Source organism: Dama dama, chromosome X (assembly GCF_033118175.1).
Source record: "Dama dama isolate Ldn47 chromosome X, ASM3311817v1, whole genome shotgun sequence".
NCBI lineage: Eukaryota > Metazoa > Chordata > Mammalia > Artiodactyla > Cervidae > Dama > Dama dama.
In genome coordinates, this window is record NC_083714.1 from 11,490,108 (window position 1) to 11,500,545 (window position 10,438).

Genomic DNA, 10,438 nt, shown 5'->3' on the forward strand with positions numbered 1-10,438 from the left:
ACTGATGCTGAAGCTGAAACTCCAATACTTTGGCCACCTGATGCGAAGAGCTGACTCATTTGAAAAGACCCTGACGCTGGGAAAGATTGAGGGCAGGAGGAGAAGGTGGATGATAGAGGATGAGATGGTTGGATGGCTTCACTGACTCAATGGACATGAATCTGAACAAGCTCCAGGAGATAGCAGAGGACAGGAAAGCCTGGCGTGCTGCAGTCCATGGGATTGCAAAGAGTCAGATATAACTTAGCAATTGAACAACAACAACTATAAATAAAAAGCCAACTGAATGTCATGCAGAATTATAGTTGACTCTTGAACAACACAGGTGTGAGCTGCCCAGCTCCACTTTTACATGGAATTTTCTTTTCCAGTAAATTTCTACTACAATAATACAGAAATCATAGATACAATTATGTGCAAATTTTCAACAGTGAGGAGGGTTGGTGCCCCTAACTCCCAAGTTAGTCAAAGGTCAACTATAATTTTTTTTCAAAGCCCCAGTTTCCAGTCATGTGCAAGGTATATATGCTGAATGCTAGAAAACACTTATGAAAGAAATCAAACCTGAGTATGGGCTTCCCTGGTGGTCCCAGTGGTTAAGAATCTGCCTTGCAATGCAGGGGATGAAGTTTCAATCCCTGGTTGGGAAACTAAGATCCTTCTTGCTTTAGAGCAACTAAGCCCTCACACTGCAACTACTGAAGCCTGTGTTCCACAGCCAGAGAGTGTGAATGCCACAAGAAAAAGATCCTGCATGATGCAAAAAAGATCCTGAGTGCCACAACTAAGACCTGATAAATAAATATCAAAAATATTCCTTCTAGGGCCTATATTCAGATAGGCAGCAGAAAGGAGAGGCCTCTTGAAGCTGCGTGGCCAGGCACCCTCTGCCCTGATGGCCTTCCCCACTTTTGTCCTTCCCCAGAACTAAAGGCCTGGAGGAGCTGAGCATGGGGCTAGCTTTTGGAATGTGGAGGTGAATGTGGGAGCAGAGATCATGAATAGCTCAGGGCTGTGTGTGGAGCAGCAAAAGCAGGGTTGAGTGTGGGAGGCTTTGGCCAGGATTGCCTTGGCCCTTCCCTGTCAAGCTGCACACCTAGCTGGGGCTGGGAGTTGAGGGTGGGGGGGGTCTCATCTCTGCTACTGCCCTCCCCTCACCATCCTCAGCACTAGCCTAGCTTCCCAGGCTGTTCTCAGAGGAGAGCAAGCTTCCTGTGTCCTTCCTCTAAGATGGCAAGTCTGGGACAACTGGGTGGGGGGAGTGGGATCACCCCCATTTCCAGTCCCTGGCAGAGACTGAGACTAAAGCATCACTTAATAAAGACCCCCAAAACCCTAAAATACAAAAAAACAAAACAAAATATTCCTTCTATAATGGTTACCTCCCTCCCACCCTGCCCCCAACAAAGACTGCTGCTGTGTCCTGCCCACCGGTTAGGCATATAAGATCCCCCATCCATTAAACCATTGATCTCTCTGTCACTGACTCTGAGCTCTTTCTCCAGACTTGAAACTGGGTAAGTACAGGGCTTGTAGGCCTGTGGGGTGCAGCCCAACAAAACTGCACGCAACGATATGCCTCTACACAACCACTAGAAATTAAAAATAAAAGAAATATCACACCAAGTTTTAGAAAATTTTTTTAATCATTTATTTTATTTTTTTGGCTGCCCTGGGTCTTCCTTGCTTTGCAGGGGCTTTCTCTAGTCTTGTTGAGCAGGGGCTACTCTTCATTGAGGTGCTCAGGCTTCTCATTGCAGTGGTTTCTCTTGTTGCAGAGCACAGGCTCTAGGCATGTGGCCTTCAGTAGTTGCAGCACACAGACTCAGTAGTTGCAGCTCATGGGCCCTCCTAGAGCACTTGGGCTTCAGTAGTTGTGGGGCATGGGCTTAGCTGCTCCTCAGCATATGGGATCTCCCCAGACCAGGGCTCAATCCCGTGTCCCCTGCATTGGCAGGCTGATTTTATCCACTGCGCCTCCAGGGAAGTTTCATACCAAGTTTTGAAAAGGATGTCAAACAACTGGAAATCTGATTGATTGTTGGTGACATTTTAAAATGGTACAACCACTTTGGAAAACATTTTGGCAGTATCTTTTAAAGTTGAGCATGTATCTACCATATGATCTAGTCATTCCATGCCTAGAGAGAAAAGAAAACACATATCCACACCAAAACTTATACCCAAATGTTCTTTGAGGCTATATTTACAATTTTCAAAGATTGGAAAGAACTCAGATGCCCAATAAAATCAAACATAAATTTTAATAAGTCATACCATGGAATACTACTTAGCAATAAAAAAGAATTAACTTTTGATTCACACAGTAACATGAATGAATTTCACAAATATGACATGTGAAAGAAGTGGGACACAAAACTATAAATGCTGCATGATTCCAGTTATAAAAAATTTTAATCTGTAGTGACAGGGAGTAGGGCAGTGGTTGCCTTGGGATGGGGAGAAAGAATTACAAAGGGGCCCATGGAAACTTTGGGGAATGTTGCATATGTTTAATAACTTAATTGTGGTGATGGTTTCATGGATATATACATATGTCAAAACTTATAAATTGTGGGACTTCCCTGGACATCCCGTGGTTAGGATTCTGTGTTCCCAATGCAAGAGGCACAGGTTCAATACCTGGTTGGGGAACTAAGATCCCACATGCCCCGCAGTGGGACCTAAAAAAAAAAATCTTACCAATTTTATACTTTCAACATATGCAATTTATTGTGGTTACTTATGCCTCAATAAAACTGTTTTTTAAATTTATTTTAATTTATTTATTTGACTGCACTGGGTCTTAGTTGCAGCATGTGGGATCTAGATCCCTGACCAGGGATCCAGTTCCCTGACCAGGGATCCAACCCAGGCCACCACATTGGGAGCATGGAGTCTTAGCCACTAGACCACTAGGGAAGTCCTAAAACTGTTTTTAAAGATTGTAAAACTTACACTAACTTAATTGACCAAAGATCACAAATGAAGTATACATATTTATGATTCTATCATATGAAGACCGCAAAAATATTTTATTTTAAAACCAGAGGGAAAAATGAGCTTCTAGGTCAAAGAAAAACCTTTAATATATAAGATGAATAATTTGTCTTTATACTAATATAGCCACAAATTATCTTCTTTGATCCTTTTAGGAAGAGAAGGCCCACCAAAGCAAAAGTGGCCAATGAAAATCTTAAGACCTCCTTGTCTGCAGTGAATTATATTTTCAAAGTCACACTAATATAAAAAAAGTATTTATTGGTTGTCAAATTTCAGAATCAACCAATAAACAAAGCATGGTATGTATAATCATAGCTATAGAAGAGAATGTAAATGTTATCAACCTTGGCAATGTAAAAGTACTTAATTACACATTTGAACAGAAACTATAGGTAGAATGGGGGAAAAGGTGGGAGGGCAGGGTACAGACCTGTATCATACTTGAACCATATCATACTTAATCGGATAAAAGTAAAGAACCGAGAGAGGCTCTCTGTAGTTGATGGAACAATATACAAAGCTTTACATATATTAATGTTATAATATTTAGCAATAGAACTATAATATTATGTAGCTATACTGGGAGGCGTGGAGAGATGAAAGTGGGTGTACTGTTGACCACTGCACATACATCTGTCATAGGAGAAATCCAATAGGTGAATGTCTCAAGTTGATAAATCAAGGAAAGAGGACAGAAGCATATGATTTAGAGAAATAGAGGTCAGTCAGCCAAAGAATTAAAAGAGAAAGGTTAAAAGTAGCAGCCTCATGGAACTAAAGGTTGAGGGGAGAGAAGCAAAAGATTCTGCTTGGTAAATTCCAAGTGGTTCTGTAGTGTTTGATTTTTTTATCCAACCAGGTTCATGTGTTATTTTAATAAAAATGAAGTCAACTTGGACTTGCCTAGTGGTCCAGTGGTTAAGAATCCGCCTGCCAATGCAGGGGACACAGGTTGGATTCCTGGTCTGGGAAGATTCCACATGCCGCTAGGCAACTAATCCCATATGCCCTCACACCTAGAGCCCCTGCTCTACAAAAACAGAAGCCACCACAATGAGAAACCCATGAACTGCAGCTAGAGAAAGCCCAGGCACAGCAATGAAGTCCCAGCTCAGCCAAAAATAAACAAATAATTTAAAAAATGAAAACAAAAAATCTAAGTACATTTCAAAAACTAACTTATGTACAGACTTTAAACAAACAAAAAAATGAAGTCAGTTCTCTTGCCTTTGTTATTCTCTACTTGAGCATGGATCCCCAACTTATAACTATTCTAGTCATGTGTGTGATGACTCAGTTAATGTCTTTCTTCCCATTAGACCGTAAGGTCCATGAGGACAAGAAACATCTTTTTTCACCACAGTGCCTAGCATAGAATATGGTCCAGGAATCAGGGTTGTGCCATACATACGATGCTGGGAAATTCTCATTCAAAGGTCTATCCAAACTTCCCCTCTAGGAGCAACTGGCTGTTGAGATAGAAAATGCCCTAAGGAAATTCCTTGGTGGTCCAGTGGTTAGGGGTCCGAACTTACACTGCAATGGGAACACGTTAAACCCCTGGTCAGGGAACTAAGATGTCGCAATTTGCAGCCAAAATAAAAAGAAAGAAAGAAAGAAAGAAAGAAAATGCTCTGTCGTGGAAAGGCAATGTCTCCCCAAGGAGCAAGAGCAAGGATGGGCAGTAGATGAGAAAGGATCTAGTCAAATAATACCCCAGAAAGGGCTGGAAACCTTTCCTAGTGGGGTTGTGAGCTGAGGAAAATCAGGTATGTGATTATCCCTCCAGCGCTGAAATCCTCTTAAAAAGAACATCAAAGAGTGCCTTGAAGGGGAAAAGAAATTCTAAACGGACCGCCTACAGGGAGAGTAAAGAAGGGGGAAGAGCAGAGGCACCTCTTAGCCTAGGTGAGATGAGCCTCCAGCATTTTGACACCAGCTGGGAGATGGCCTCCTTTCTGTTGGCCTGGGCTTGTACCTGCTGGGTAAGCAGAGGCTGGTCTATAGGATGCAGTTGATTTGGCGGTCCTTCCAGACAGCTTTGAAGAGGAATCTGGGAACTGTTAGGTGGCTGAGCTGTAGATTATCAGGGGTCAGAACAAGAGAGCCTGGAGTGGGGAGCAAGGGAAGCAGGCTGTTGTCATCTCATAGAGTCAATTCCCTAAGAACCTGTGGGACACTTGGGCAATGGTTTGGGCAAGGAAAGGTGACCGGTGGGGCCTCTCCCTCCTGACCTCAGCCCCACTCCTGGCCACTGCAAAGTCATGGGTAGAGAGATTTTTGAGGTTCAGACAACCCCTCAGAACCACCCTCTGTAGGCTGGCTGAATTTTCCTGCAGAGAAACTTCTTATAATGAGGGGAACCCAGGGAATTCTCTTGAGGCCCAATGGTTATGACTCTGCACTCTCACTGCTGGAGGGCCTGGGTTCAACTCCTGGTCAGGGAACTAAAATCCCACATGCCACATGGTGCAGCCTAAAACAATAAAAAAGAAAAATCCTGAGGGGAACCCAAAAGAGGGTTGAAAAAAAGAGACATGAAAAAAAGCCACTGAAAAATCTCAGGTGCCCCTGCTGGAGGGGTGTGCAGGAGGCGAGATGGCTCCCAGGGAGAAGGTTCCCGGTCAGCAGGTCTAGAGACCCTGTACCCGGAACTGCCTCTCTCCCTTTCCAGAGAGGCAACAAAGGGTTTCCTGGTTTCAGTTGTCTACCAGGTGCCTGGAACCTCCCTCTGGTCAGATTTCCCAGGGCTGGGTGAGTCAGAGTATATTCAATAAACACTGTGGTCACTCTCTTTCTAGAATAAGTCAAAGACAGGCATTTATTTGACCCATTTTGAACTACTGCTGAATGTAGCTTGGTTTGTAGCTGCTCCTCAGGAGACAACTGACAGGTTCATTCAGATGAGAGAGGATGGGGAGTTGTGAGGAGAGAGAGAAACACGGAGGCCATTTCTCTTAAGTGGGGCAGGCTTGGCGTGGAAATCAGGAAAAATGCCCCTCCCCTGTGGGGTACAGTTCTTGGGGCCTAGAGCAAAGGCAGAACATGGTGTTCCTGCTCTCAGTGACTGAAAAAGCTGGTGATGGCACACTGCTTTGCAGCCAGGCTGGCAGCTTGCACTGTCCTCCCAGTGACCCAGGGAGTCTCAGGCCTTAGAACGCAGCTCCTCGGATGCCTCAGCCCTCAACATCCACACCCAGAGAGCAGCAGCAGCCACTACGCTCTGGGGGCTGAGGAGCCTCTCTGTCGAGACAGCCTTAGTGTAGGTAAGGGCTTGAGAGTGAACTGCTTTCCTCCTAATGGCACTCCCACATTCAATATCATCTTCCTCTCCTGTCCCTGAAGGCAGGAGAGTCGTTAAGGACACACACTCTGGAGTCAGATCACCAGGGTTTGCAGCCCATCTCTTCCAATGGCCAGCTGTGTGGCCTCACACAGTTTACTCATCTTTTTATATATTCTTTAAAATTAATTAATAATTTATTTTTATCTGTACTGGGTCTTCGTTGCTGCACAGGCTTACTCTAGTTGCAGTTAGTGGGGGCTTCTTATTGTGGTGGCTTCTCTCATTGTGGAGCACAGGCTCTAGGGTGGGCAGCTTCAGTAGTTGCAGCATGTGGGATCAGTAGGTATGGTGCCCAGGCTCTAGAGTGCAGGCTCAACTGTTGTTAGTGCATGAGCTTAGTTGCTCCCAGGCATTTGGAATCTTCCCAGGTAGGGAGCAAACCCTGCCTCCTGCATTGGCAGGCAGATTCTTTAGCACTGAGCCACAAGGGAAGCCCTACTTACCTTTTTTGATGCCAGTTTTTCATCTTTAAATTGAGAGCAACAACTGTCTTTAACTCACACAGTTGTGAGGATTCAATGCTACAGGTAACAGGCCTGGTGCCTATTGAGTTTGCTGTGTAAGCTATTCTCATATGGAATGAAAAGTTCTTTATTTTCTCTTGCATTCCACTGCTCCTCTAACTTCAGATACCTGCTCTTCCTTTCCCCAACTCCATTCCCATCCAGACGTTGCAAGCATTTCAATGCTACATTTTCTTAAAGAAGAGAATTTCCTTTGGATCCTTTCCATCTCCTGTAGACCCTAGCACCAGATAATCATTGGCAACCAGAATTGGAAAGAAATTTTATAAATCACCTGGTTTAATTTGTTCTTTTTGCAGATGTCAAAAGTCAGAGGCAGAAAGATAAAGTGACTTAATAAAGATCATGCTGAACTAGAACCCCAGCTAACATCAGATGCCTAACCCACATTTAATTCTAGGAGATTCAACATATACCTGCTAAGGATCATGTGTGTGTGTATGTGTGTGTGTGTGTGTGTGTGTGTGTGTGTGTGTGTGTGTGTGTGGGCAAATGCATGTGGTAATAGTCCAGACAGTGGGAGGGTTAAAAGCCTCAAGTCACTTATCCTGCTGGGAAAATTGAATCTTGGGAGGTTGTGAGGCACTGTGTGTCTTGAGGAAACAGGGGTCTCCATTCTTTTGTTTTATGTATATATTAATTTTATATATAGTTTTGCATATATATTGTACATGTGTGAAAATACAAATATACATATAATTATATATAACTGAATTTAGAGTCACATGAAGAATTCAGTGAATTCTCCCACCATCTTTTTTTATTTAATTTATTTGGCTGCTCCAGCTCTTAGTTGGCGGCATGCAGGATCTAGTTTCTTGACCAGGGACCAAACCCAGGCCCCCTGCATTGGGAGTGTGAAGTCTTAGCCACTGGACCACCAAGGAAGTTCCCCCTCCATCTTTTTAAGTATCATCCTTCTGCCCTAGTACCGTGAGCATATCTATGCTAAATGATGGGGTTTGTATACACTCATACATGGAACTAAGGTAGAACTGGTCTTGGGCACAGGTCCCCCTGGTCCTGAATGTACCCAGCAGGTCCTCACTCTAAAAGCAGATGAAAAACAGGTGCCACTATTTGTGGTGGGAGCTAAGGAAATGACAATTCAAGGAAAACAAAAAGAAAGCAGTGTAAGTCTCTGTGTGACCTGGAAGGTTGAAGGAGACCTACTGATTACTCAAGGAAGGCTCAGCAGGGACCACAGGTAGAAGAGGCTCCTAGAAAAAGAACAGGCTTTGCTGAGAGCTGGAGAGTGACCATGAATAGATTGAAGTAATAATATGTCCTGAATCAGGGGACCCCAGAGTGAAACCAAACAGGACTCTGGGTGTTCACATAAAAATGATTCACAGAGTGTGTTTGTCCCCTGGAGAGACTTTATGTGTTGAGAAAGGCACAGTGGTAGTTGTTTACAGCTTACTGTGAAGCACTGTCCAGCAGAGTCTAATCAGGTGTCATGGTCCGGAAGCCATGTTCCCAGGAAGGCAGGGAGGAGAACCAAGCTGCTGAGTTTGGTGCCAATTTCCTTACCTTCAGTAAATCACCCCCCTAGGCTGCCTTGTCCCACCTCCTTCTGGTCAGGTATGACTGAATTTTCTCTTGTAACCTGAGACTGACTCTGCAACCTCTTCCAAAGAAAATGCTAAATAGGGTGCAGTGAGATTCTAGATCTGAAGCCTTTGGTCACCATACACAGATTTTGGTACTGAGGTGGACCTTGGTATATTTGAATGGATGAAAGGAGAAGGAAGGAAAAAGGGGGAAAGGAGGGATGGGGCAGTGCATTACACAAGTTTCCCTTGAACAGCAAGGAATTCAAACCCGTCAATCCTAAAGGAAATCAACCTTGAATATTCATTGGAAGGACTGATGCTGAAGATGAAGCTCTAGAGCTTTGGCTACCTGATGCAAAGAGCTGCCTCAATGGAAAAGATCCTGATGCTGGGAAAGATTGAAGGCAGGAGGAGAAGGGGACAACAGAGGATGAGATGGCTGGATGGCATCACCGACTCGATGGACATGAGTTTGAGCAAATTCTGAGAGACAGTGAAGGACAGGGAAGCCTGGTGTGCTGCAGTCCGTGGGATCGCAAGGAGTCAGACACGACTGAGCAAGTGAACAACAACAGTTCATTTCTCACTTTCTTAGAACAACCACTTTGTCCCAGCTTCCAGCTACTCAGAGTTCAGGAATTCAGAGCATCCTGCTAGGCAATCAAAATTGCTTTTAATCATAAAAAAAGGTATTTACATGCTTCTTTAAAAGTAAAGTTTAATCTCAAGGAAGAGAAAGTGAAAACAATGGTTATTTGGCTCATCTGCAGATGCTGAGCCACCAGCAGAGAGAGCGTTGTATGAAAGACAAACTTCCCCGACTTCCCAGTTTTTTTCTTGGCTGCCTCTGGATTGATTAATTTCAGAGAAACTGAAGAAGGTCCAAGGAAGAACCATCAAAATAATTTATAAAAGGAAGAAGCTACTGAATGGTATGAGGAGCTTCCAGTGAAGGGCAAGAAAAGGGGAGGGGGAGGGCCTGAAGGCTGAAAACTTGGCAGTCACTGGAACTGCAAAGCTCCAGGCAGCCAGAACCCAGCATCAGGCCAGACACTCTGGGAGATCAAAAGGAGCTCAAGACTTGGCCTTCACCCACAAAGGTAGGGAAACCAGGCTATGACCACAAAAGGACAAATTACAGTCCAATCCCAAAATACAAGGGCTGCAACAAGGCACTCACTCTGATATGTGCCAAATGGTGCAGTGAGAAGGTCTCAGCACTCAGCACTCAAAGGAGGATGGGACCTCTGAAAGTGATGGGACTGGAGCCTAGGGGAGGGACACAATGTGGCCAGGCAGAGAAGAAGGAGAGAAACAGAGGCTGTAGAAAATGCAAGATCAAATTGCAGGAGGCAGGGTAGAAGCAAGGAAGAGTAAGGAGCCTTGCCTGGTGGAGCCAGCAGCTGTTGGGGTGGACTACCCAGAGATGGGCATTAGCAGAAGAGTTTGGATTCTACGCTACAGGCAGCTGAGCAAGGGGGTGTCTTGGCGCCAGCCATGCTTTAACACGATGACTAGTGAAGCATGGTGGATCGGAGGTGGAGACAGGGAGACCAAGCCTAAGACTACACCTCTTAAGAAACCTCCTGAGCTCCAGCCACTGAAAACATGCTCTAGTGCAGAGAGGGGCCAGGCTTCACCTGACAAAACAGCTAGAGCTCAAGCATATCTCCAAAAGATGCAGTGTGGCCTCCATACACTGAGACCATGGCCTCCATTCTCTCAGGACCACAAAGTCCATGGAAATGGTCACCATTCCAAGCACAACTTGGCAAGCTTAGGCCAGGACCAAGGACAGATTTCTGGGCAGATGATATCTCTGTTATAAATAGAGAATTTGACTCCAGGTGGGAAATTCAATTTGTGGGAGCAGATGAAATCTTCTGAAACCAAGATCTGATTTCACGAGCAAATGTCCTTTGGTCTTAATGAACAAGAGGAGGAGATAAGGAAAAGAAGCTATAATTAGGCTTTTTCCTTAAATAGGAAGCTTCTTGGATTACCAGGGA